This window comes from Hemicordylus capensis, chromosome 5 (genome assembly GCF_027244095.1).
Source record: "Hemicordylus capensis ecotype Gifberg chromosome 5, rHemCap1.1.pri, whole genome shotgun sequence".
In the NCBI taxonomy this organism is placed as follows: Eukaryota; Metazoa; Chordata; class Lepidosauria; order Squamata; family Cordylidae; genus Hemicordylus; species Hemicordylus capensis.
The window spans coordinates 14,919,792-14,946,473 of record NC_069661.1 but is presented as its reverse complement, the minus strand read 5'-3'; the positions used below and the strand labels follow the sequence as shown (position 1 = coordinate 14,946,473).

At 45.6% G+C, this 26,682-nt stretch overlaps 1 protein-coding gene across 2 annotated transcripts in view; it reads left to right on the top strand.

The window, feature by feature from the left end:
- CCNI (cyclin I) overlaps positions 1-26,682 on the top strand; it is an 81,106-nt gene that overhangs the window by 3,701 nt on the left and 50,723 nt on the right. The window contains exon 2 of one of the 2 annotated variants that reach the window (XM_053257952.1): positions 23,425-23,583. The exons of the other annotated variant lie outside the window; for it this stretch is intronic. The gene's annotated coding sequence lies outside the window, so the exon portion shown is untranslated. The remainder of the gene's footprint in view (positions 1-23,424; positions 23,584-26,682) is intronic. 2 annotated transcript variants of the gene reach the window in all.

The following is a 26,682-nucleotide window of genomic DNA, read 5'->3' as shown; positions in this document are numbered from 1 at the left end:
GGGAGAGACTCTTGCTTGAAACCCTGCAAAGCCACTGCCAGTCTGTGTAGACAGTACTGAGCTAGATGGACCAGTGGTCTGACTCTTTATAAGGTCACCTCCTCTGTCCCTATAAGCTCACAGCAGAGGAGAGAACGGAATTGGGCCATCCTGATTCCTCGCTCTGTCTGTTGTCCATTATACTGGGGGGTTCCAAAACTTGGATCTCCAGATGTTGAACTACAATTCCCATCATCCCTAGCCATAGTGACTTGTGGCTGGGGTGTTGGGAGTTGTAGTTCAGCAATATTTGAGCACCCAAGGTTCGGAACCCGTGCTATATCAGCTTTTAAAGTCAGTACTAAGTTGTGAGGCCTTTTGTTGACCAGGCAGAATCATTTTGTGTAAATTAGACTTACAGAAAAAATAAGGAAATTACATATATTAAAGTTTTTTTAATGTGCTTGCAAAAGGAGAGCAAAAGAGCAGTTTTAAATTTGTAGGATTTCAACTTCAATTATTATTTATTTTCTTGAATAGTTACCATACATAATAAATTTGAATCATAGTAAATTGGACTCTGAGAAAGATCTTCTGCTTCTTTTGGGCATGAGGGATTTTTTTGATTATTGATCTGTTTATTGGACATTAAAAATATGTTGAGAACAAGAACAGTTAAAATATGATCATTATATTGATCATTTCTTCTAAGAAATAAAATAACTTCTGGCTGTGCAGGTATCTGCAGAACCTATCTGAAAATGTGACTGTGCTGACCCCTCATTGCACAGCCCAAAATACCTTCTTCTGTGGTTCTACGTAATAATCTCCAGTTTGTGGGCTAGTTATCATGGCTGCATTTCAACAGCCCCTTCAAAGGCTGATACTGGGCAAGGCCTCTGGGGATGCAGGGCTCTGAAGTTCCCTCCTCTCAAGCTTCTTTCATGTTTTCAACTGTTCTCATGGCTGTGCTCTGGAGTTTGCAACCTTTAGGATATAGCTGCTTACAGTGCTTTTGTTTTGTAATCTCCTTGGAGGGGGGAAATATCCCTCTGGGCTCTAGGTTTTGTTCTCATGTATGTTTGTGCAGTGCATGCCAGGCTGAAACACAACTCTCGCAAAGCAGCCACAAAGCATTAATTGCTGTCTTGAGGGATTTCCTTTGAGATCTTTGTAACAATGATGTTTTCTTCAATACAAAGTGGTGTGGATGGATTCAAAAAAATGCAGCTAGACCTCCCGTCTCTGAAGCTCTGTACACAAATGATGTTCAATGCACATACAATCTGTGTGCGATGTATGCATGTACAGATCTGTATGCACATACAGTTCCTATTCAGACATTATTTTGTCCCAGTGTACAGATGTTTGTACACTCATACATGCCCTTGTGTGAATGACTGTACATGTGTTCATTTTAAGTGTGAGCCTGGGTTCAGGTCCCTCAAATGCATGGTACAGATAGGCAGTGTACTGCTGTACACTTCCTGCACAACCTGTGAATTACTGTACCTCTGCACACTGTACACTCATTGTAAGGGTGTTGAACATAATGTGTGAATAGGGCTACGGCTGTTCATATGCTATATGTTGAACACAGATACAGCAGTACACTTCCTATCTGTACTCTGCATTTGAGAGGGCCTGTACCCAGGTTCTCTTTTGAAATACATATTTATTTTGAAATAAACACAACATTTACGAGTGTACAGACATCTGTACACTGATTTTGTTCACACAAAAGCACGTACATGTGTGTAGGCATCTGTGTGCATGTGCAATGTAATGTCTGAATTGGGCTTGTATATGACTTGCAACTGGCATCAAGTGCAGGTCATACACATGAGGCTCTCCACATGAGCAGTGTGGAGACCCGGATGGGGTTGGGCGGGGAGAGTGGGCTTGGCCCGCTCTCCCCACAGACGATATAGCCCTCCCTGGTTATCGCCCACACGATAACCAGCTCTGTCATGCAGCCGGTTTGGGCTGCGGGGATTGGGGGCCGCCCAGCCCCTGGAAGTCCCAGGATGCTCCGCGCAAGTGTGGGGGGCATTCTGGGGAGACCCCCGAGGCCGGGAGGCTTGTGGCCTCCTGGTCGGGGGTCTCCTTGCAAGTTGCTGTGGCGTGGAGCTGCGCCGCGGCGACTCACGGTAAAAAAAACTGGGTTAGCGGAGCGCTCGCTCTGCTAACCTCACTTAAGGGGAGGGCTGCTTTGGTGGGCTAGCTGCTGCTGGACCACTAGGCTCGTCTGCAAGCCCAGGCTGGGCTCCCTTAGCCTGGTTTTCCTCCTTGGTGTGAATAGCCTCGGTGACTTTTGAAGAGACCTTTTCCAATGCTTTTGAAAAAGGATTCTTCAAAAGCATTGTGTCTGAGGTGACAACAGAAGTTCTGCCTGCTCTGAGGCGTTTGATCTGTGGTGGTTTATTCACACATAACCTGTTACGTGTGATTCGACAGTCGTTGAGCAACAAGCATGTATGAACCAGTCCTCTATGGTGAGGAAAGGTGCTAGGCCTCTTCCCACAAACCCACACCCACATCCATTGAACACGTGACGGGGAGGCCAGTTTGCACCCTCTGGCCACCCTTGACACCAGTGTGCCTTGCTGATCCTGCTCTCTGGTGGCCTGGCACTCAACATTAATGAGAAATAGGCCATCCACAGCTGCGCACGCATGGGGCTCTTCCGTGTGGCCAGGCATCCTGACATAAATACTCGGTGAATGAAAATATGCCCAAGGCAGGGGTTTTCAAATTTGGGGCCCCAGATGTTGGACTACAACTCCTATCATCTCTAGCCTTTAGCAACTGGGGCTGGGAATGATGGTAGTTGTAGTTCAGTAGTACCTGGGAGACCCAAGGCCGAGAATTCCTGGCCTAAGGGTTCCTGATGAAAATTTCTGGCATAATGGTCCATTATGGTGTAGAACTGAGTTAACTATAAAGTTTAAAAAGAGAAAGAAGAGGGAGGGATACAGTGAAAGAGGGAAAACCAATAATCCCAACTAATTGTATGGGGGGGGTGTAGACGTGATACTTTTGCCAGACATGGCAGCTGTGCGTCATGTTCCGCCACCCTCTGGTAAAGTTTACTCAGACTTATCCATGTTGTTTCCTCACAGCTTTTCTGCGTTATTGGCTGGTAGGGGAACAACGTGAGTAAAAGTTACCAAGAAATTTGACCCAAAGCTGCTATTTTCATTGGCAGCCCCATGTCCAGCGTCATGTCTAACTCTGCCCTGAGGTGATGTGTTTGAAGCACTGCACATTAGAAAATATTCCAAGGCCTGTTGAGTAATTCGAGCACATATAAAAATTAAAAACCCAGTAATCCGCGCTTTGTTGGATAAAAGCAGCAGCGGCTTTGATGTTTCCAGTTGAAGTGTATTTTGCTTACAGGCTTGAAGCTTTCAGAAAATCCTTGGGATTGTCTCGGTTGGGCCCTTTCCAACGGATGGCTTTGAGTTAAACAAAAATGTGCACCCACTATGCCTTTCATGGTGGGTGGGAACAGATCTGCTTGTCTTTCCTTTCAAGAGAGGAAAATGCCATAGCTGAGGGAATGTGATTCTCCCCCTCCCCTAGTCCACCACCAAGTTTATTGTTTTTATTGCTTTGTATTGCATAGGGGCATATGTATGGTGATCTCATAACATCCAAAGGAGGCCTGCCATAAGGTGTTGGTGGTGTTGGTAAGAGAACACAGATGGCAGATTCTGTGGGTCCGTCCTAGTGAGATACAGCCAGATCTGACCATCATGCTTTTGTGCCTTTTCCTTTCATTGGAGCTTGTGCAGCAAAAAAAAAAAAGTCCTGATAGATCATGTGTGCGTCATTTAATGTGAGGGGGTGTGCCGTGTGGATTTTTCACTGCAGACACAAATATGTCTTAGATTGGCCTCTAGGTGCCTATTGGCAAGTCCCTGTGACGTCACTGGTGACTGGGAAGGCAAAAAGAAATTAAAAATAGAAAAGCAAGTTACGCATGGCTTACTATATATTTATTTATTGGATTTTTTTCTTGTCATTTGAACGCCCGAGGCAGCTACCCAAGTGTCAAACCGTGACTATAAAACATCAGTAAAATGAAATGAACGCCGCTTAAAGTAGTCTATAAAACAGCAGCTTCAGCACCATTAACCAAATAGAGCCATACCACATCATTTCAGGCAAAGAAGCTTTTAGCATGCGCAGGCAAAACCGCATTAAGGAATCCCACTCCGGTTTTGCCTGCGCGTGTGCAACACCAAGATTGGGCCCGATCCCCGTGGTGCTTCAGTGGCAAACCTTCTTAGGCAACTGTCCTCTAAAACAAGGTTAGCAGAGCGCCTGTAAGCCATTTTGCTACCTGTAGGCAGCCAATGATATGCTGCTGCTCCCACCACTGCAGCAAGGGTAGGGGTGGTGAGGGGAAAGTCCCCCCCCCTTTTTTCTTCTAAAAACTGCCACTGCATGGAGGGATGGGGGCCGTGAAGGCTTTCCCTTCGCCATTCCCTCCTTGCAGCCATCGCTGTGTGGCCTTTGCTGCTCGTTTCCTGCCGCAGAGCGGCGGTTTTTAGAATAAAAAAAGGGTGTGCTTTCCCCTTTCCTGCAGAGAGGGGCAGCAACCTTTGAGAAAAATTTGTTGCTCCTCAAATTTTGCCGTCGTAGGCAAGTGCCTACTTTGCCTCTCCTTAAATCCGCCACTGCTCCTAACCCCATTTCTGTGATTGTCTGCCAGCAGCCACAGACGGGGGTCCTGGCCAGCTCCGGGGAGGGGAGAGCACCATTATGAACTGTGCAAGTGCATTATGGGTGCTCTGGGGGGCGGGGTGATGCGGGGTGACACGTCCTGGCCCCCCGGCCCCCCAAAGCTACCGGCAGCAAGCAGTAATCGTTTGGCCGCCGAAGGGGAAGCCCTGGATCATCTCTGGGAAAGGAAGCTTTTTAAGGCCTCCTCCCTGCTAACTCTTTTGCGCTTTCTCACTGTTCATGAGAAAGGGCTCAAAATGTACAAAGGCCTTTATTTATTTATTTAACACATTTTGATACCGCCCAAAACGCAAGTTCTCTGGGCGGTTTACAAGACAAATAAAAACAACCAATAAAAAGATCAACACATTTCAACAATTAAAATTTAAACCGTTCAAATGATTAAAACACAATTAAAACACAATTGGAACAATATCTAATGAAAAGCTTGGGTGAACAAATGCGTCTTGACTGCCCTTTTAAAGGTTGTAAGAGATGGGGAGGCTCTTATTTCAGCAGGAAGTGTGTTCCAAAGCCTCGGGGCAGCAATGGAGATGGCCCATCCCTGAGCAGTCACCAGACAAGCCAGTGGCAACTGCAGACAAACCTCTCCAGACGATCTCAATGGGCGGTGTGGTTCATAGCAAAGAAGATGTTCTCTTAAATGCCCAGGGCCCAAGCTGTTTAGGGCTTTATAGGTTACTAGTATATTGGAGGGAGAGAGGAGCTCACAAACAGAGCTCCTGTCTCTGCAAAGCCTCTTCCTGAACTGGCACTTTGGGCACGAAGGACGCCTATTGGGTCCTTCGCATCCATAGTGTCAGTTCGGGCAGAGCCTTTGCTCAGAGAGGAGCTCTGTTTGCGAGCTCCTCTCTCCCTCTTCAATTATGGACTTTTCTCGCCCAACTGACACGGGCCGGGGTAAGGTGGTTTTGGAAGTTGGGAGGGAGGGTTGGAGTTTTGCGGCAACGGCGGCGGCTGTTTTTCTTTTTCATTTTTAAAAAATGCTTTATACAGTCTCCGCTTGGCCCCCGGTCCCGGCCTCCGTCTCCACAGATTGGCGCGGAGGAGAGGGGAGGTGTTAAAACAATGGAGCCGGGCTTGCGAGCGCTGCTGCATGCTAATCAGCCCGGCCTCCTTCCTTCCTTCCCTCTGTTTGCTGCGATCCCGCCTTCCCTTCCCCGGCACCGCATGGCGAACTCCTCACAATCGCTTCCCCCACACCACCCGTGCGCGCTTCCACAAATCGGGGGCACAATCCTGACTCCTCCAAAACCATTTGGGGATCTCCCGTTGCCTTTAATAATCCCAACAGTCACCACCGCCGCCACCCCTAATTACACGGAATGGTAACCCCTAATTACACGGAGGTTTGGGTCCCGCCGCCGCCTCTGTCTCCAAGCGGGTCCGGACAGAGTCAAAAACATGGCCGCCTTTTGTCTGTCTCCGTTCTGCCTCGGCCGTCCTGCGCATCTGCTCTGCGCATGCCCAGAACAGCTCAGGGAGGCACGGACACACGCTTGGTGTCCGTCCACGGACGGACATCAAGCGTTTTATTAGAGAGGATAACCAAAGCCTTGTACTTCACCCGGAAACTTATCGGCAGCCAGTGTAGATGTTTTAAGATAGGAGTGATATGGTCTCTCCGAGAAGACCCAGAGAAAGGTAGGTCTAGGTAGAAAGGCTTTACAAAATCTGTAGAGGCCAGCATGGTCAAGTCCTGGCAGGTTTCCCTCAGTAGGCCAAAGAACTCTTGAAAAATTCCTTCTTCGTCTTCAAAGAAGTGGGGCCAAAACAAAGGAGGTCTTGCTAGGCCTCTCAGTCATGCTCCCTGGCAGCTGCAAATCCAGCTTCCGTGAGAAAAAGCCAGTACCCATAGCTCCAATGGGAGCAGGAACTCCTAAGGGTAATCCTAGATTATCTCAAGGTTTTCCTGCTCCCATGGTGTACACTGGGGGTTCTCAGCCTTGGGTCCTCAGATGTTGTTGGACTACAACTCACATCATCTCTAGCCTTTAGCCATTGGAGCTGGGGACGATGGGAGTTGTAGACCAGCTGCACCTGATGACCCAAGGTTGAGTATCCCCTTGAATACACACAACCTCTTTCTCAAGTATGTTGAATGCACAGCTGCCAGGGATTATGTTGGTGGTGGGGTCCTTTATGGAATGCAGTGAAAACTTTGGGAGAAGAAGACTTCTCTTGTCACCACTCTTAATGTTTTCCCAGTATAATTTTCCCTTGTTCAGCCTTGTTATATTCTCCTTGTCCATTTGGATACAGAGGGCAGGAATCATCACTATGCACTATTTAAATAAATCTGACAAGTTAGTAGTGGCCAATGTAAGTCCTGTTAATTTCAATTTCAGTGGGACTTAGCCATGACTAACCCAGTCTGGATCCTGTCCAAAGTGTCTGTGTGGTTTTCATCACAGCTGTGTTGGGGCTAGTTGTTGTTGTTGTTTTTAGCATGTGTATTTATTGAAGTAGTTTTTGGGTGGGAAATGTATCCGGTACCAATTCAGTGAGAATTAGAGTGAGCAACAGGAAAGGGAGACATATTGTGTGTTATACTGGTGATGATACACGTTTCCTTCCAAATTATCTCAGGCATGTTTTGGCTTTTTTAAAATTTCCACTGGATGCTTTCCCTTTCCCTCCCAGAAACTGAACTAGCAGGGACTAAGTGACACCAACCCAAATGAGGACATTATGAAACCACATTGCCGTGGGTGTGTCCTGAACAGTAAGTGATACTCTGTTGCTATTTATGGCAAGTAACTGTCTTTACAGACACTTGCTGTGATGCTGAATTTATGTCTAGGAATTTGGCTAGCAGGCACTTTCCTAGTATTATTCTGCAAATCCATAGGAACATAGGAAGCTGCCTTCTACCAAGTCAGACCCTTGGCCCATCTAGCTCAGTATTGTCTGCACAAACTGGCAGCGGCTTCTCCAAGGCTGCAGGCAGGAGTCTCTCTCAGCCCTTTCTTGGAGATGCTGCCAGGGAGGGAACTTGGAACCTTCTGCATGCAGCTGCTCTTCCCAAAGCAGCTCCATCCCTAAGGGGAATATCTTACAGTGCTCACATATGTGCCTCCTTCGAATGCAAACCAGGGTGGACCCTGCTTAGCAAAAGCACCTGCTTTGCACATAGAAGGTCCCAGGTTCACTCCCTGGCAGCACCTCCAGGTAGGGCTGGGAAAGGCTGCTGCCTGAAACCACGGAGAGCTGCTGCCAGTCTGTGTAGGCAATACTGAGGAAGATGGGCCAGTAGCCTGACTTGGTATAAGGCAGCTTCCTGTGTTCCTAAAATTCAGTGGGGCTTTGGCATACCAGGAAGGAGACAATGTGGATCAGCTGAATAACTTGGCCTGTCCTCTTTAACAGACAGTTGCAACCAGACAAGAGTTATATTGTAAAAAGAGATGTGTGAGTGTGTGAAAACCCCTCCGTAGGTTTCTTTTCCCTTCCACCCACACATTTGTATATAAAACACGGACAATGGAGAATTCATTTTTCTTCTGCTGGAATCTGTTATTAGTTGAGAATCTCTCTCCAGGCCAGAGATTATGATTTCCAAAGCTGTTGAATCATAGAAACTCGCCTCATTCAAACTTTGCTCCTCAGAGAGAGAATTAGAGTGAGCAGGAGGAGAGAGAGACAGAGCTAAGCAATTTTCTTTCCATTTGATAGCTACATGCACAGTCTTGTCTTGGGCATTTCCTCTCCTTCTGTGATCTCAGACGATAGCTTAATACTGCAAGAAGCAGAGACTTAGAAGTGGGTAATATTAGGATTTATAGTGTGTATGTGTTTAGTAGCACATCTACAGGATTCCCAACCCTGTGTTGACCTCTGACAATCAAAACAGGGGCAGGTATTTGCAGGAGAGTGCTTAACCCTTTCCCCTGCAACCCTCTCTCCCTTTTTATTGTATTTTGTATTTTTTGTTTTGTTTTGTTTGGCTTATTGTGTTTTTATTAGATGCTTTTAAATGTTGTGTTGTGAGCTGCCCAGAGTTTTGGAGTGGCTAACAAAAAGATTGTTCATTATTATTACTACTACTACTATTACTACTCCTGCTAACTTGGCAAAGAGGCACCTTTTAATGTGGTGATTCTCTTTATTTAGCAGGGGGAGAGTAACTGGCCCTCTCCACCCCCAGCACAGTACCTCTGGTAACTGTTGTTGGTGTCTATCTTATGTTTCTTTTTAGATTGTGAGCCCTTTGGGGACAGGGATCCATTTTATTTATTTATTATTTCTCTGTGTAAATCTCCCTGAGCCATTTTTGGAAGGGCAGTATAGAAATCAAATACTACTACTACTACCACCACCACCACCACCATCATCATTCTTATTCTTCCCTTGAGCATGACATGCTACCAGAGGGCCTTTTTCAGAGCAAGACATGATAAGTTACCTTCAGTGGTGCTCTTGGGGAGGTTTCTGGGGATTCCTAGGGAGGATAGATTATGCCCATGTGGTACGGGGGAAGTCAAATCCATCCAACATGTTTTGTTGCACTGTCCATTATATAGAGATTTAAGATGTTCCTTATCCCTTCCCAGGTTGCTCAGGAGATTTTTACGTTTCCTATCTTCTTGCTAATAGAACTTTAGATGTCATCTTTAAGGTGGCCAAATTCTGTTCTATTGCAGTATTGTTACGGCAGCGAGCTTTTCTTTAATTACTTTTAAAATTTTACTGATTATTTATTTGTGGATATTTATCTATATATTTACATATTTCCTTTTTCCAGTTGTATCTTTCTATGTTATGAGAAGTTTTGTTTATGTTATGTTATGCTGACCTTGGGTCGCAAATAAAGAACTTTCTACTTATTCTTAGTATTGCTGCTGCTTTTCTTCCAAATAAAAGGGGGGAAAGAGGCCTGAAGAGAAAGCAGCATCTGGAGGAAGTGTGAAGCATCTTCCTTCCTGCAGCTTCTTCCCTGAAAACACTCCACTTTGCATGTTTGAAGGCAAACCTGCTAAAGGGCCAGGTCTGGCCTCAGGTGGCCTGGAGTTTTCATTGCCGTTTACTGAGGGAGGTGCCCTTCTTTCATTTTGGCTTTTCTGCTTGTGATCTGCAGTAAAAAACAAAACAAAACAAAACACCTCTTTCTGGGACATTGTAAACTACTCTCGGAATGACTGGCATAAAACACTGCAGGAGCACTTTACTGCAGGAACTACACAACTGCACTCCTCTCATAAAACCCAGCAGTAAATCCAGCGCCTCAGCTTGGCTTGCCCTGATCACCAGTAAAAAGACAGTCCCGTTTTCTTTTCCTCAGGCTCTGATGGGCAACAGCATGGACTGAGTCCTGCCATGGAGGGCATCGGTAGCAAGCATGCCTTGTCCCCTTAGCTAAGCAAGATCTGCCCTGGTTGCATATGAATGGGAGTCTAGAGGTGTGAGCACTGTAAGATATTCCCCTCAGGGGATGAAGCCACTCTGGGAAGAGCAGAAGGTTGCAAGTTCCTTCCCCGGCTCCTCCAAGATAGGACAAGATTTTTTTTTTAATAGGACAAGATTTTTTTTATTGAACCAACAAAGCATACAGTATGTTGCCAAAGCACAATTATATACAAAGTGGTTGTTTGTACATGATATATCTACAAAGATTTACACACAAGGATTTGGAAAAACACAAGTTATGAAGTATATGCAGGTAGTACTGTAACTCGGGGGTGGGGGATTACAAGGCACATCAGGTAATTGGGGGGGGGGTTACGTCCGACGTCCATTTCCACAATTTGTCCCATTGACAAGAGATACTCTTGTCTTTTTGCACATAACCATACAAACTTTTCCAGAAGAGATTTACTGTCTCATCTGCGTGAACCTCTTGCTCGCGTCTTCCCTCCCTATTCCTATGCACAAGCATTGCATAAATGACATACAAGTTTACTAACCTGATTACGAGGAGGGGAACGTTCCAATTCCCTAGTATGGAGGCACCCGTTCCGTCCGTTTCCTTGATAGGGCTGAGAGAGATTCCTGCCTGTAACCTTGGAGAAGCTGCTGCCAATCAGTGTAGACAATACTGAGCTAGATAGACCAATAGTCTGACTCAGTAGAAGGCAGCTTCTGATGTTCTTATGTTCCTAATCCAAACCTGCCTTTCCCATCAATCTGTTCTGGATGGGGCAGCATTCCCTCTGATTTCCTCCTGCTTCAGGAGAGGAGAGCTGGTGTTGTGGTAGAAAGCATGACTTGTCACCTTAGCTAAGCGGGGTCTGCCCTGGTTACATACGAATGGGAGACTGCATGTGTGAGCACTGTAAGATATTACCCTAAGGGGATGGAGCCGCTCTAGGAAGAGCAGAAGGCTCCAAGTTCCCTCCCTGTCAGCATCTCTAAGATAGGGCTGAGAGAGATTCCTGCCTGCAACCTTAGTGAAGCCACTGCCAGTCTGTGTAGACAATACTGAGCTAGATGGACCAATGGTCTGACTCAGTATATGGCAGCTTCCTCTGTTCCATCTTCACCAATTAAGCTCTCAAGGGATCATCGCATATGGCTGAGCATATGCTTTGAGGTTGAGCATATGCTTTGTGTGCAGGAGCTCCTGGGTTCAATCCCTGGCAGCATTTCCATGTAGGTCTGGGAAATACTTGCCTGGCACTCTAGATAGAGAGCTGCTACCTGTCAGTGTAGGCGGTACTGAGCTAGATGGACCATGTAACTAGGTCTGTATAACAGTGTAAGCAAGTCCTCTTTACAGAACTCTCTGTGCCCAACTGGACCCCGTTTACTGTCTAATGAAGCTGTGTCTGTCTTTCCGTTAATCAGTTCTCAACATCCCATCCCAGTCCCCCAATGTCCTGTCACGCTCTGATGATGATGATGATGATGATGATGATGATGATGATAATTGAAAAAGTTGAAGAAAATGGAGATGTAAAAATATTATGGGACTTCCACTACAAACAGACAAACATCTGCCACACAATACACCAGATATAACTGTAGTGGAGAAGAAAGAAAAACAAGTCAAAATAATCGACATAGCAATACCAGGGGATAGCAGAATAGAAGAAAAAGAAATAGAAAACATCACCAAATACAAAGATCTACAAATTGAAATTGAAAGGCTGTGGCAGAAGAAGACCAAAATAATCCCAGTGGTAATTGGCGCCCTGGGTGCAGTTCCAAAAGACCTTGAAGAGCACCTCAACACCATAGGGGCCACAGAAATCACCATCAGCCAATTACAAAAATCAGCTTTACTGGGAACAGTCTATATTCTGCGACGATATCTATAACAACTGACAATAAAATCCAGCCATCCCAGGTCCTTGAGAAGGACTCGATGTCTGGATAAAACAAACCAGTCAATAACACCTGTCTGACTGTGTAAACAAGAAATAATAATAATTCAATTTCTATACCGCCCTTCCAAAAATGGCTCAGGGCGGTTTACACAGAGAAATAACAAATAAATAAGATGGAACCCTGTCCCCAAAGGGCTCGCAATCTAAAAGAAACATAAGATAGACACCAGAAATAGCCACTGGAGGAATGCTGTGCTGGGGGTGGATAGGGCCAGTTACTCTCCCCCTGCTAAATAAAGAGAATCACCACGGTAAAAGGTGTCTCTTTTGCCCAGTTAGCAGGGGCAAACACATCTAGCGTGAGCAACACATTTAATCCCAACATGGGATTTTGCTGTTGAGATCAGCCTTGCTTCTCGGTGTCTCTTGATCCAGTAGGGGTAAAACCTACCTATTATTATTTTTTATTTTTTATACTGCTTTTCAACAAGAAAGGTTTTCAAAGAGGTTTACAAGGAGAATAGAATAACAGGAGGACGATGCTTCCCTGTTCTCACATTCTAAAAAGAAATGCAAGGTAGACACCAGCAACAGCCACTGGAAGGACATTGTGCTAGGGTTGGATAGTAACTGGCTGCCCGTCTGTTTCCAGGTACAATTCAAGGTGCTGGTTGTTACCTTTAAAGGCCTGAACAGTTTGGGCCCCTGGTGCCTTAGGGTCCATCTGCTGCCAGCTGAATCTACCCTCCTAACTAGGTCGACTGGGAGGGCTCTGCTCCATGTGCCAAAACCTGCTGAGGCCCATTTGTTGAGCACAGAGGACAGGGCCTTCTCAGTTGTTGCCCCCTGACTGTGGATCTCGCTCTCAGCTGAGACCCACATGACGCCCTCTCTCCCAGCCTTTAGGGGGAAAGTGAAGACTGCCCTTCTTATCCAGACTCTTATCCAGCCTGAATAATCCCACTCTCGATGGAAGGTATCTTTTAGGGTTAGGGTGCAGTGTGCAACCCGAACAAATAAAGGTGTGTTGTGTTGCTTATCCTTGTGCTATATAAGCCTCCCTGCCAGTGTTCCAACTAAGGCGTGTGCATGTGCATGAGCACACAAGCTTTTTGATGTCTGCTCAGTTAGTTTTAGATCCCACTCAGGTTAAATGTGGAAGGCCCCATTCTGAATACATGTGCGCATACACTGCTTTGATACTGCCGCCCAGAACAAAACTCATTTCACTCATAGATGAAAAAAAATTAGAGGGAACATTGCTCTGTGCCTTAATGTTGGGCATTTTGCTAATTATCTGTATCAGTTAAGTGTTACTTCTAACAAACCTGTGTTTATGTTTATTAAAATTAAGGATTTATATGCATTAAATCCTTGAGAAAAGTATTTTTAATATTTCAGTTCACCCGTTGAGTGAGTTTTTTGTCTAGTTGAATGCACAGCAGTAAAGCAGACAAAATTAATTACCGGCAACAGCTGTCCATTCATGTCAGCAAAACAATCTATTGCAGGGAAGGAGTGCACACCAGCACAGGAAACGCCCACTGCCCCAAGTCTATATGTAATGATTTGTTTTGACAACCTAGGGTGTTTTGGGTTTTTTTGGACAAATCTGTTCTTTTGGGACACTCCAGGCAGTGAAAAACAACCAAAGGTCTGAAATGAATGTCAGTATTCTTCTTAAAGCAGAAGTAAAACCTCTTCTGGCTGTAGAGAAACAGGACATCTGTAAGTGGAGAAAGCTGACATCTGTGAGCCCCACTGAATGATTTTGTCTGCCTTCTGCTTTATTCAGTGCCAATTTCACAGCTACAGTGTTTGTGGCTAAGGCATTCTTGGTACATTTAAAAGTTAGAAAGGCCTTTAAAATAATGTGTCCGGAAGAGACCAGCTTGCTTCTGAGTTTGGTTTGCTACAGGAGCAAACTTTATTACTACCAGAGAAGTTTTATTGGGCGGTTTAAAAAATCTAATAAATAAATAAATGCAGTATTACATTGCCTCCCACCATGTTAGATCTTGCCCCACCTCCTGTGAACAGATCTCATACCCTGCTTTAGCAGAAGCATAGTGTGCAGACCATGAGAAGTAATAATTCCACTCTATGAGATCATTCATACAATCAAAAACTGTGTTCTACCCAGGTTTGGGAGCTGTGTGTGCTCCCAATTCTCGGTTGTATGGAAGCAAGGTAAGAGGTAAACCTGGGTAGAAGTGGTTGTGTGGAAGCAAGGTAGGAGAAAAAGGCATCCAGGTTATTCTTCCTGGGTTTGGGAGTTTCTGCCAAGTTTCTTCCTGGCTTTCTACCTTGCTTCCACACTATCACTTCTACCTGGGTTTCCCTCCTACTTTGCTTCCACACAACCCCAAATTGGGAGCACACACAGCTCCTAAACATGGGTGGAACACAATGTTTTATTGTGTGAATGACCTCTGTGCATGCTGGTCCGACCTCACTTGGAATGCTGGCTCACATCCAAATTAAGAACAACTCAGTTGTACAACTCAGGAGTTACTCTGAAGAATGACTTGATTTCAGTAGGACTACTCAGGAGAAATTTAGTCTGGATGTCCGTCACTGTGTCCAATTCAGGGCCTACGTTTTAAGGATGATGTTGATAAACAGGAATGGGTTCAGAGGAGACTAAGGTAGTGAGGGGTCTGGAAGCCAGGTCCTATGAGGAGGGGTTGAAGGTGCTGAAACGGAAACTAAGGGGAGCTATGATAGCTGTCTTCAGATATCTGAAGGGCTGTCATACAGAAGATGGAGTGAAGATGTTCTCTGTTGCTCCTGAGAGCAGGACTAGAACTAAAGGGCTGAAATTACAAGAAAGCAGATTCAGGCTAGATCTTTGGAGGAGTTTGCTAATCGTAAGAGCTGTTTGACAGTGGAAGAGTCTGGTTCGTGTAGTGTTAGGCTCTCCTTCCCTGGAGGTTTTCAAACAGAGGCTGGGCAGCAGTGTTCCCTCTAACAGGGTTTCCCAGATGTTGTTGACTACAACTCCCAAAATCCCCAACTATAATGGCTTTTGCTTGGGGATTCTGGGAGTTGTAGTCACCAACATCCGGGAATCCCTGTTAGAGGGAACACTGCTGGACAACTGTCTCTCAGGGATGCTTTAACGGTTTCCTACACTGAGCAACAGGTTGGATTAGAAGACCTCTGAGGTCCCTTCCAACGCTATGATTCTGTGCTTGCACGCACTCCCCTTGGCACGTCTCTCCCCAGATGACCACCCCTACCTGCCCTTTCTACGTCACTTCCCCTCTCTCTAGGCTACTTTGCCCTTCGGTCTGGCAACTAGGCTTGCCCTCCTCTTTCTCTTTACCCCAGTTCCTGTATTGAGAACTCCCTGTGACCTTGCTGCTGGATTTTTGCCACTCAGGCATGCAAAACTGACATGTGCTGTAAGAATGATCAGTATTGTTGGGCCATGTGGTGTAGTCAGGTTTGGCCTTGGGCCAGGGCCCAGTCCTCCTCCTGGTATGTCCGTTTCCTTTGCATTCTGTTCTATAAGATGTGGCAACAGCTCTGCCTCCCTAATGCCAGCTCTAGGCTGCACTGCTTGACTACTATATAATGGTGTGTGAGCTGCCCGTACCAGGCTTGCAGTATAGTCCTATGCATGTTTATGCAGAAGTATCTGCATAAACATGCATAGGACTATACTGCAAGCCTGGTACGGGCAGCTCACACACCATTATATAGTAGTCAAGCAGTGCAGCCTAGAGCTGGCATGAGGGATGCAGATCAGTGGCCCACAGCTGTTGATACTCCCATCATCCCCAGCTACAATGGCCTTTGTATGGAACATAGGAAGCTGCCTTATACCGAGCCAGACCCTTGGTCCATCTCGCTCAGTATTGTCTATACCAGGCCTGCTCAACTTCGGCCCTCCTGTAGGTGTTGGCCTACAGTTCCCATAATTCCTGGCTATTGGCTGCTGTGGCTGAGAACTATGGGAGTTGTAGTCCAAAAACAGCTGTGGGGCCTAGGTTGAGCAGGCCTGGTCTATACAGACTGGCAGCGGCTTCTCCAAGGTTGCAGGCCAGAGTTTCTCTCAGCTCTATATTGGAAATGTCGGGAAGGGAATCTGGGACCCTCTTCATGCAACCATGCAGGTGCTCTTCCCAGAACAGCCCCATCTCTGAAGGGGGATATCTTACAGTGTTCACATATGTAGTCTCCCATTCAAATGCAACCAGGGCAGACCCTGCTTAGCAAAGGGGACAATTCATGCTTGCTACCACAAGATCAAGCCACCTAATGGCGCAGCAGGGAAATGGCTTGACTACCAAGTCAGAGGTTTCCAGTTTGAATCCCCGCTGGTATGTTTCCCAGACTATGGGAAGCACCTCTATTGGGCAGCAGCGATATAGGAAGATGCTGAAAGGCATCATCTCATACTGCGTGGGAGATGGCAATGGTCAACCCCTCCTGTCTTCTACCAAAGGCAACCACAGGGCTCTGTGGTTGCCAGGAGTCAACACTGACTCAACAGCACACTTTACTTTACTTTACCACAAGACCAGCTCTCCTGCGCCTACGGATACCCCTACAATCCCCAGCATGCCTTACTGAACCCTTCTGCTTCAGTGTTTTGGGATTAATATAGCCCTAGTCGGTGAGGCCCATTGTTGATCAGGCAAAGTGATTTTGCAGAGATTATACTGCTAGAAAAGTTCAATAAATGAAATCCAAGAGGCCCTCTAATATCTTGGGGGTACCATTAGTGGACAGTGCAATATTGGAAAGCTTAACTTAACCCCCCAAAAGGTTAAGAGTGGATGGAGCAGCTTATGCGGGGTGAATGGTTATTTACATGTTGTTGTTAAAAAGGAATATGTAAATATTCTAAATAAGGGTGATAATATTTAGGAATATTATGCTTACTCTCAGCTTTAATTGTTCTTCACGATATTTTATCTGAATCACAAAAGTAGCAAGCTGTTATTTTCTTTTATTTTAATTTTGTTTTGTTTTTAACTGCTGCTTCTAAATTTGACATCAGATATACACCAGATTTGGACGGGTGATATGTCACTTGTCATGCAGTTGATGTCTGGAAATGTTTGGGCAGATTGGATTGACCGGGGTTCCCAACCTGTGGTCCTCCAGATGTTGCTGAACTACAACTCCCATCACCCCTAGCCACAGTAAATTGTAGCTTGGGATGTTGGGCGTGATGGTTTAGCAATATCTGGACACCACAGGTTAGTAACCCCTGGCGTAGACAGTTTCAGTGTTATGATCCGTAGAATGTTCAGGGGCTTATAATGGTAGAACGCTGAAACACCGCCTCATCTCCTGAATCTCCCATCTTAAACATCTCTGAATTTAAGATGGAACCCTTAAAAGATGCTGGTTGGATATAGGTTATACCTGTATTTACCCGAAAAGAAGAGGACTCTGAATTTAAGATGACCCCCTGATTTTTATCTTCAAAGTATTTGGCAAAAACCTGGGCTTGGATTCAGGTAAATACTGTAACTATATTGATATTTCTATGCCAGTGGAATAGCTTTCCCAGCGATGGCCAAGCAGGTACATATCTCCAAGTAGGGGAACTTTAAATCTGGGAACCCCACCTTGCAAATAAAATTAACTCTGCTGAAGAGAATCAAAACTTCTTGGAGTAGCAGTAGCTCTGGATGCATGATGTAAACCTGCTTATTAGTTGTGAAGTCTTTGCCAAAATATTTTAGAGGTGTTCTTTTGAGCCAGGCCAGAGAATGAGTCATCTGAACAAATGGCAAGATCCTATTCTTTGTCTGCCAATCTAAATAATTACTTCCTTACCCCATGGACCTAGGTGACAGATAATCATTAAGATCCTGGCTGAATTTTTCAGCTTGCAGATGGTGAAAGAGCTCTCTTCTCCCGTCCCCACCCCCCACCCCACCATAAGTATGAGATAAAAGTGTCCATGGTCTGTGTATTGGGATATAATGGAGAAAAATGCATCTATTTGCAATGGATCATTTACTCCTCCTCAATCATTGCCTGAGAAGTATTTAAATTCCTTTTGTCCTAACCGTTTTAAAACCGTTTTGTCCTTCGAGCTAAGACACAGGCATGCATCCACCCATTACTGCCTGATTTCCTCTGCCTTTTCTAATCTATACTTTTTTAAGAATAAGGAACTTTCCAAGACCCATCTGCTATCCTGGAACCCTGCTTACCTATTGCTAGTTCCCTGACAGCACCTGTAACAACAACTAATAATAGCAACTTTATTTATTGGCCGTCTGGTAACAATTGTTCTTGGGGCAATTTACAAAATTTATTTATTATTTTATTTTACTTTATTTTATTTTTTATTTATGCCCCTCCCCTCCAGTATACTACTGCTTGGGGCGGCTCACAATAAAATAGATATAGTGTAAAATAAGACTAGTAAAGTTAACCAAATTTAGTTAAACAAGTTAAAAGACCAGGTTAAAACCACAATTAAAATTTAAGTTTCAAATTAAAAGTTATTTAAAAAGCTAAAAACTGGGAGCTATAAAAACTAAAGAACCTACCAGATATAAGCAGCAGATGAAATGTTAAAAAGCCTCTTTACAAATGTGTGTTTAAATTGTTTTTTTAAAGATTATTTTGAATGCTTTCCTGTATGTTGGACAACTGCCCTGAATTCCTTTCCTTTTTTGCTTTTTAAAGAACATTTATTACTATTACTATTTCATTTCATTTCATTTCATTTATATTTTTACATTTATATTCCGCTCTTCTTCCAAGGATCCCGAAGTGGTTTACATAGTTATGCTTGTCCTCACAACAACCCTGTGAGGTAGGCTAGTGTGAGAGAGAAGTGAATGGCCCAAAGTCACCCATTGAGTTTCATGACAAGGAGGATTTGCACTCTGGTCTCCTTGGACCTAGCCCAACACTCTAACTACTACATCATGCTGGCTCTCGATTCTGCTTTAATCATATGTGAGAGTGGTGGGGGTGAGGGAGGAGAGGCCAATGCTTCCCCTTGCCGTTCTACAGAAACTTCCCTCCTACTTCCTGTTGCTGGGGGTGTGCTGCTCATTTTTTCCATCGGTGAGTGCCTCTTTACAAGCGTCAGTCACCCAGTGAATTTCATGGCTGAATGGGGGTTTGATCTCAGGACTCCCCGGTCCTAGTCCAACACTCTAACCACTACACCACACTGTCTCTCTCGAATGCGCGCATGGTACTAGTATGCTACTAGTGTGTCATCTAAGGCGTGTGCTACATGCCTTAGAAGGAACAGTGGACCTAAGCCATTCAGGGATTTATATTTAATATCTTTGAATTTCACTTGGAAACATAACCTCCAGGGCAATTCTTATAATGATTTTTGATCATTATTATATGGTCCTTTTGGGTTGCCCCAGAGACCAGCCACATTCTGTACCAGTTGTAGTTTCCAGACTACATACAAAGGCAGCCCCATGTAGAGTGCATTACGGTAGTCAAGCCTGAAGGTTACCAGCATATGTACTACTGTTTTAAGGTCATTTGCCTCCAGAAATGGGTGTAGATGACATCAGCCAAAGCCACGAAAAAGAGCTCCTGGCCACTCCCTCAACCTGAGAAACCAGAGAGAGTTTTGGATCCAGGAGCACTCCCAAGCTATGTACCTGATCTTTCAGGGGGAGTGTAACCCCATTGAGAAAAGGCAGATCTAAACTATCTCTCGGGTCCTGACCCACCTCCCATCCCAATCAGTACCTCTGTCTTATTTGGAGTCAACTTCAGTTATCGTTCATCCAGCCTGTTACTGCCTCCAGGCTGGCATTTAGGAAGATTATGCCATTTGCTGATGAAGTTGGTAGGGTGAAATAGATTTGTGCGTATTCACCGTATTGATAACATCCTGCACCAAATCCCCTGATGATCTCTCCCACCGGTTTCATGTTAAAGAGCATTGGAGACAGTATAGAGCCTTGTGGAACTCCATACAGTAACTCTCGCTTTACAGAGCAACAGTCTCCAAGGGACACCATCTGGAATCTACCTAAGAGGTAGGAATGGAACCACTGTAAAACAGTGCCACCTAATCTCACCTCCCTCAGGCGACCCAGAAGGATACCACGAATGATGGTATCGAAAGCTGCTGAGAGATTCAAAAGGATCAGCAGAGTTACACTCTCTCTGTCAATATCTGACTGGGGATCTTCCATCAGGCCGAACAAGACCTTCTTAACCCCATAGCCCACTCGAAAGCCAGTTTGAAGTGGGTCCAGATAATCAGTTTCCTCCAGGACTATCTGGAGCTGAGGCCACCACCCTCTCAATCACCTTGCCCAACCATGGGAGATTAGAGCTGGGCCTTTAGTTACCTGGCTCTAAGGGGTCCAATGTAATTTTTTTCAAGAATGGTTTTAAGACAAGGAGGCATCCTACCCTCCCTCAGTGAAGCATTTATGATGTTTACCAGACCCTCTCTGATAACCTGATTGTTAGATAAAATATGCCTAGTTGGGCAAGGGTCAAGAGAGCAGGTGGTAGGATGCACAGTCCAAAACAGCTTGTTCACATCCTCAGGAGTCACAAACTGAAAGTGATCCAGCCTGACCACATCAGAGGAGTTGCTGGATACCTCCGTAACAGACTCTGCACTAATTGTAGAATCCAGTTCAGCCCAAATATGAAAGATTTTGTCTGCGAAAGAATCGGTGGACAAACCTCTGGTTCTAAATTTGGATTACAGGGGGATGGGGCTCGTATCAGCCCTCTCACAACCCTAGACAACTTCACAGGATATGAACTTGCGGATGCAGTGTGGGGAGAAAAGAATTGCTTATTTGCCACGCGTATTGTCACAGCATAGATCTTCAGATGTGCTCTGTATTGTAACATGTCGGGTTCGAGTTGAGTTTTTCTCCATTTGTGCTGTAGTAATCTATCTTGCCACTTCAGCTCCTGTAATTCTTCCAAATAATATGGGGCTAATTTTGAAGCAGGTTGGAGAGGACGCTTAGGAGTGATTGTGTCTACTGTTCTAATTTTGCACCAAAGCATCGCCAGAATAATCAGCAGAGCCAACTGGAAACCCTTCTGAGGCTTCTTGGAATCTCATTGACTCCAATAACCTTCTCGGGCGGACCAGCCTAATGGGTGTTTTATCCCTACAAGGTGTGTTGTGGTTGCAAGTCCTACCTTAATCAGATGGTGGTCTGTCCATGACAATAGGGAAATAAAGTCATGCTTGCTATCACAATACCTGCTCTCCTCCCATTAAAATTATGGAAGGAAAATACTACGGGGAAAGAAAGAGGAGGGTAGTGCATTATTCCTCCCTGATTCTGAAGCGGCTTTTCCTCCTCTGCCCCACTTTCAAGAAACCCCCTTTGATTCAAGACCCCACAGGTTGGCTACCTATGGAAATGGCATTGGTGCCAGATTTTTAATTGGCACCTGTGTGAACTCCAGAAAGCTAGACTGGAAGAAATAATGGTAGCTTGAGACTCTCCACCCATGTAATAAAGTGGTTTGAAAAAGTTGGCAAAAATCCCTCTGCTTCTCTGTATGTGCTTGTGTGTGTGTGTGGTGAACTGTTGGTGTTTTGTTTTGTTTTTTAAATGTATCTAATTAAAATTGTGTGTATAGGAATTAATTTCAGCCTTTGGGCTTTCTTGGCACCGAGCCAGGGTGACTTTTGGTGCTGCAAAACTAGCTTTCTGCTTTGACTTGAAAGGACCCCTTTTAAATGCTTGCATACCTACAGCCTCCTCCCTCTTCAGTCCTCCCCCCCCTCCCAATTACTTTCTCAATATGGAGATGAATCCCACTAGGTGTTCTCCATCTGGCAGATGTTCCTTTAAGTGGTGGCTCCAAGATTAGCTTTTTTTTAGATTAAGGGTGTGTGTGTGTGTCTTTCTATTCAGGAGATCTGGGATTGCTTTGAAGGACACCCTGGGAAGCGCCCCTTGGCTGACAGTTAGGGCCATTAAGTTATCAACCAGGCACACCTGCTCCTTCTGAACACCTGCTAAGGTCTTTGTTATCTCAGTGGCCAGAAAAACTCAGCAGCTGGTCTCTGGATCGGTCTGTGTCCCAGGAGCAGATTCTGCATAGTCCCTGCCTCCGGACCAGCCAAAGTCCTTTTTAGTGCTTGAAGTGGAAAATCAATTTGGCACCTCTCGCTCCACTAATTAATAGGAGGCTCAGTCTCCCAAGAAGTTCCCTGGCACAAACCAAATTGAAATAAACAGGTGCTGGGGTTTATTTGGGGAGGATCTCCCTATCGATGTGGCCGTAGCTCAGTGGTAGAGCATCTGTTTTGCATGCAGAAGGTCCCAAGTTCAATCCTTGGCATTTCCAAATGGGAATAGGAGAGACTCTTATGGCTTCTCCAAAATTTCAGGCAGGTTTCTAGATGGACCAGTGGTCTGACTCAGTATAGGGCAGCTTCCTATGTTCCTGTGCTCTGTCCTTCCCCTACACCCATGTTGATTTTAAAGCATTTATATCCTGCCTTTCTTGTCAAGACATTCCACTAATCACCATTTTTATAAGGCATAATCCTAAACCTTGCAGCTAGCTGTTAATGGCAATAACATTAATGCAGGTTTGCAGTCACCTACTTCTGGGTCACACTGAGCGCTTCTGGGTAGGGATGTGCACGGAACCAGTGACTACTGGTTCGAAGGTGGTGGTGGGGGAATAACTTTAAAGACTGGGGAGGGGGCTCTTCCCCCCCCCCCGGGCCACATATTCCCTGCCAGTGCTATTCTCAAAAATGGTTCCACTGGGGCAGCAGCATACTTCCTTGCCGCCCCAGTACGTTGCAGACTGGAAGTGGCTGCTGCACATGCGCATGTCATGCTCACTTGCACACATGTTGCGGCGTGTGCATGCGCAGCAGCCACTTCTGGACACTTCCAGTCCACAGCATTCCGGGGTGGCAAGGAAGTACACTGCTGCCCTGGCAGGACCATTTCTGAGAACAATGCTGGCTGGAGAAACACGGCCAAGGGGTGTGTGTATGTGTGTGTGTATGTAAGAGTTTCCACCATCGGCGTTGTTCTCAAAAACGGTCCCGCTGGGGCTTCCGAACCGGTTCTGTGCACATCCCTACTTCTGGGAGGGAAAGAGGATCAGCAAAAATTGCTCCCCACCGCCTGTGCGAGCCTCTGCACTTCAGAAGCAAGGTCTCTAGCACTGTGTGCGTGCTTTTTTAGGTGCATATGTGCACAGTTAGGATCTTGGCCACAGGCTATGTGTTTAAGTGTACCCTTAAAATAGCAGTTCTTATTTCGCCTATCACTGACTTCTTTTTACTGTTGCAAGACCAATGCCTTTTGCATCACCCACCAAACAGACCAAAATGGGGGATGGGGATATGACACAGGGAGTTTCTCTTTCTTTCTTTCCTGTGAATCACTTCAATCTATTGCTTTTGCTTCTATTGCATCACCGAAAACAACTTCCTCTTCCTTTGTACACAAAGGCAAAACTGCTAGATCACTTCTGGCTTGAAACATGGTAGGAGCTCACAGATCTGAGGGGCAAAGATAGCACTGAAAACCTGGGCAGCCTTGCAGAAATGTGTCTGTGACGCTCTACTCGGAAGGGAGATATGGAATACTGCAATTTTCAGGAAGCAAAGGTGAGTTAGTGAACTAACAGGAACAGATGGAACTGCCTTCTGCAGAGTCAGAGCTTTGCTGCATCTAGGCCAGTACTGTCTACTCTGGTGGCAGCGCTCTTCAATTCTTCTTTTCAAGCTGTGCTCCCCAGTGATTGTTTTAAAAATGTTCATGAATGTGGGGGCTTTGCTAAAATGCTGCTTTGTAATGCAGGAATCCAGCACTTCCTCAAGCTGTGGAAAGTCATCCCTGTGGCATTGCCTCTCTGAAAGGGCATGCCTATATGGATGTTCTGCTGTTTCTTTTAAATTAGCATTAATACGGTAGGCGGGACTTACAGTTCACCATTCTTTGTCAGAGAGTGTCTATGTTAAGTGGATAGTCAGGGTGGTCAGAGGCTGGTCAAACAGTGAAGTAGAGATAAATAACAAACTATCAGAGGAGACCAGTGGAAGGATGTTTCGGTATGGCCACAGCCTCCTAATGGCACAGTGGGGAAATGACTCGCCTAGTGAGCGAGAGGTTGTCAGTTCGAATCCCCGCTGGTATGTTTCCCAGAATATGGGAAACACCTCTATCGGGCAGCAGCGATATAGGAAGGTGCTGAAAGGCATCATCTCACACTGTGCTGGGGGAGGCAGTGGTAAACCCTTCCTGTATTCTACCAAAGAAAACCACAGGGCTCTGTGGTCACCAGGAGTCGACACCTTTGTTTGCCTTTGTTAAAAAAGAAAAAATGGGGGGAAAGTTTTTAAAAAGAAAAGAAAACCTACATGTCCTCAAGGTGGGCTTGAAAGTGTGTTTGGCAATGCTTGAAATTTCAGGAGCCAGAGGTGGAGGAAGAAGTTCTGAGTAGAATTTCCACTCTCCAAGGACTGGGTTTCAGAGTCTTTCACAGAAAGCCTTGTTCTTCTGAACAGCTCACCACATAAAATATGCCAAGCAAGTGTGTGAGTCTGTGCCTACGTGCACATAAACACAGACTTACAGATAATTGCCTCACCCACCCTACCCTCATCCCTGTAAACCAGGAATGCTACCCCTACGGCGACCATAAAAGTTTATGTATATACTGGTAGCAGGTAAACCTGAGCAAAGAGGCAGCCTTTAAAGTGGCTCCTCATAGTTAGCAAGAGGAGAACAACTATCCCTATCCAGCCTCAGCACAGCATTTTTCTAGAGGCTGTTGCTGGTGTCTGCCTTGTGTTTGTTTTTGGGGGGCAGGGAATCATCTTATTTCTTTTCCCCAATATCAACCAATTTGTGAAGTCTTTGTTGTTGAAAAGTGGTATGTAAATATTTGTAGTAATTTAATGTTGGGGAGGAGGTGGAGGTGCTTGTTGCCTCTGACTTGGCTAGTGCTTCTTGCAAAGTCACTGGAGGGGTGGGGCCAGGGGGCAGAGCCGTGTCCACATCAGAAGTAGGGCCCTGGATGCCACCGGCCTTGCAGGTGTTCTTCTCAACGAGGTGATATGTCACAAGCCTTGGAGGCATTGCCATATTTTGCACCGGCCTGCCAGGTTCTTCAGCTGGTGTTGGAAACGACTCAGTTAAAGTGGGGACTGTGGTGAAGTCATGGCCAGTGTGCTTGGGCCTTGAGAAATTTGGAAAGCAGGGGAAAAGAGGGCTACCCTTCCACAGATCTCTTGACAGCTGTATCTTGGAACCTAGTTACCTAGACTCTTTCTTTTGTGCCCACTGGAGGCACAAAACTGTAAAACCCAGAACGAAATGAAAGCCCTCATCCAATTGAAGCTACAGCTCTCATTGAAGTCATTCACACACTCAAAAACTGTGTTCTACCTGGGTTTGGGAGCTGTTTGTGCTCCCAATATTTGAGGCTGTTGTCACAACCAGCCAAAACCGGGCTAAGGGAGCCCACCCCGGTTGCGGCTGGTCGTGTGCTGCAACAGGGGCTGTGTGGCTCTCGGCAGCAAGCTCACTTAAATGCCCCCCTAAGTGAGGTTAGCAGGGAGAGCGCTCCACTAACCCCTTTTTTCTGATAGTGTGTCAAGCAGCCATGGTGGACACACTCGGGGAGGGGATACTGCAGGAATGCACCACACACCCGCATGGTGCATTACTGGGGCTCCGGGGGGCAGGACGCTGCGTGGCAGCGCTTCCCTTCACCCAGCTCCCGGAGCTGCCGGGCGAGGTGCAGGAGAGCCACCACTCATCAGTGCCACCAATCTGCCCGCACAGGGAACCCCCTTGGATTGTCTGTGGGGAAGTTAAGGTAAACCCTCTTTCTCCGCAGTTAACCCTGGCAGCTCTCCTCACTGATCGTGAGGAGAGCTTCCTTGGTTGTGTGGAAGCAAGGTTAGAGGAAAACCTGGGTAGAAGTGATTGTGTGGAAGCAAGGTAGGAGGAAAAGCTATCCAGGTTATTCTTCCTGGGTTTGGGTTTCTACCTTGCTTCCACACAATCACTTCTACTCAGGTTTTCCTCTTACTTGCTTCCACACAACCAAAAATTGGGAGCACACACAGCTCCCAAACCTGGGTAGAACACAGTTTTTGATTGTGTGAATGACCTCATTGTCTGTTTTCCAAAAAGAGAAGTGAATTTGCTGCATGGTTTGTTCCCTGGGTTGCTTGTGTTGGGAATTCATGGTGCTTTCCACTCTTTAGTGCTTCTTGTTCCAGATAGCAAAAAGCACCGGGATTGGTTTCACTCTTGCTCACCCCATGGTTAACCAGGGTGGTTCTGCTGGGTTTTATGGCAATACAATTCTGTCCATTCCAAAATAATCACCCCAGTTAATTCTGGGACGAGCAAGAGCAAAACCAATCTAGGTTCTTTAAGTTATCTGGAACAAACTCTAAAGAGTGGAAAGTACCATGAATTTCCAACATAACCCATCCCAAGGAACAAGCCAAAGCAAATTCTCTTCCCTTTTTAGAAAATAAGAACTTAATCAATTTCATCTTTGCCCCATATTTTCAAGCGCTCCTTTTAGCAACCACCCTCAGGGTGTTTTCCATAACATTATTTATCAATTTTAAGTTGCAAGCACTTTCATTTCATTTCTTTCATCAAGCAGAGCTTTCTCCTTTTAGATCTTTACTTTAGAGTACCTGTATGCTCAAAATCAGAACAGGAACTACTGAAGATAAGCA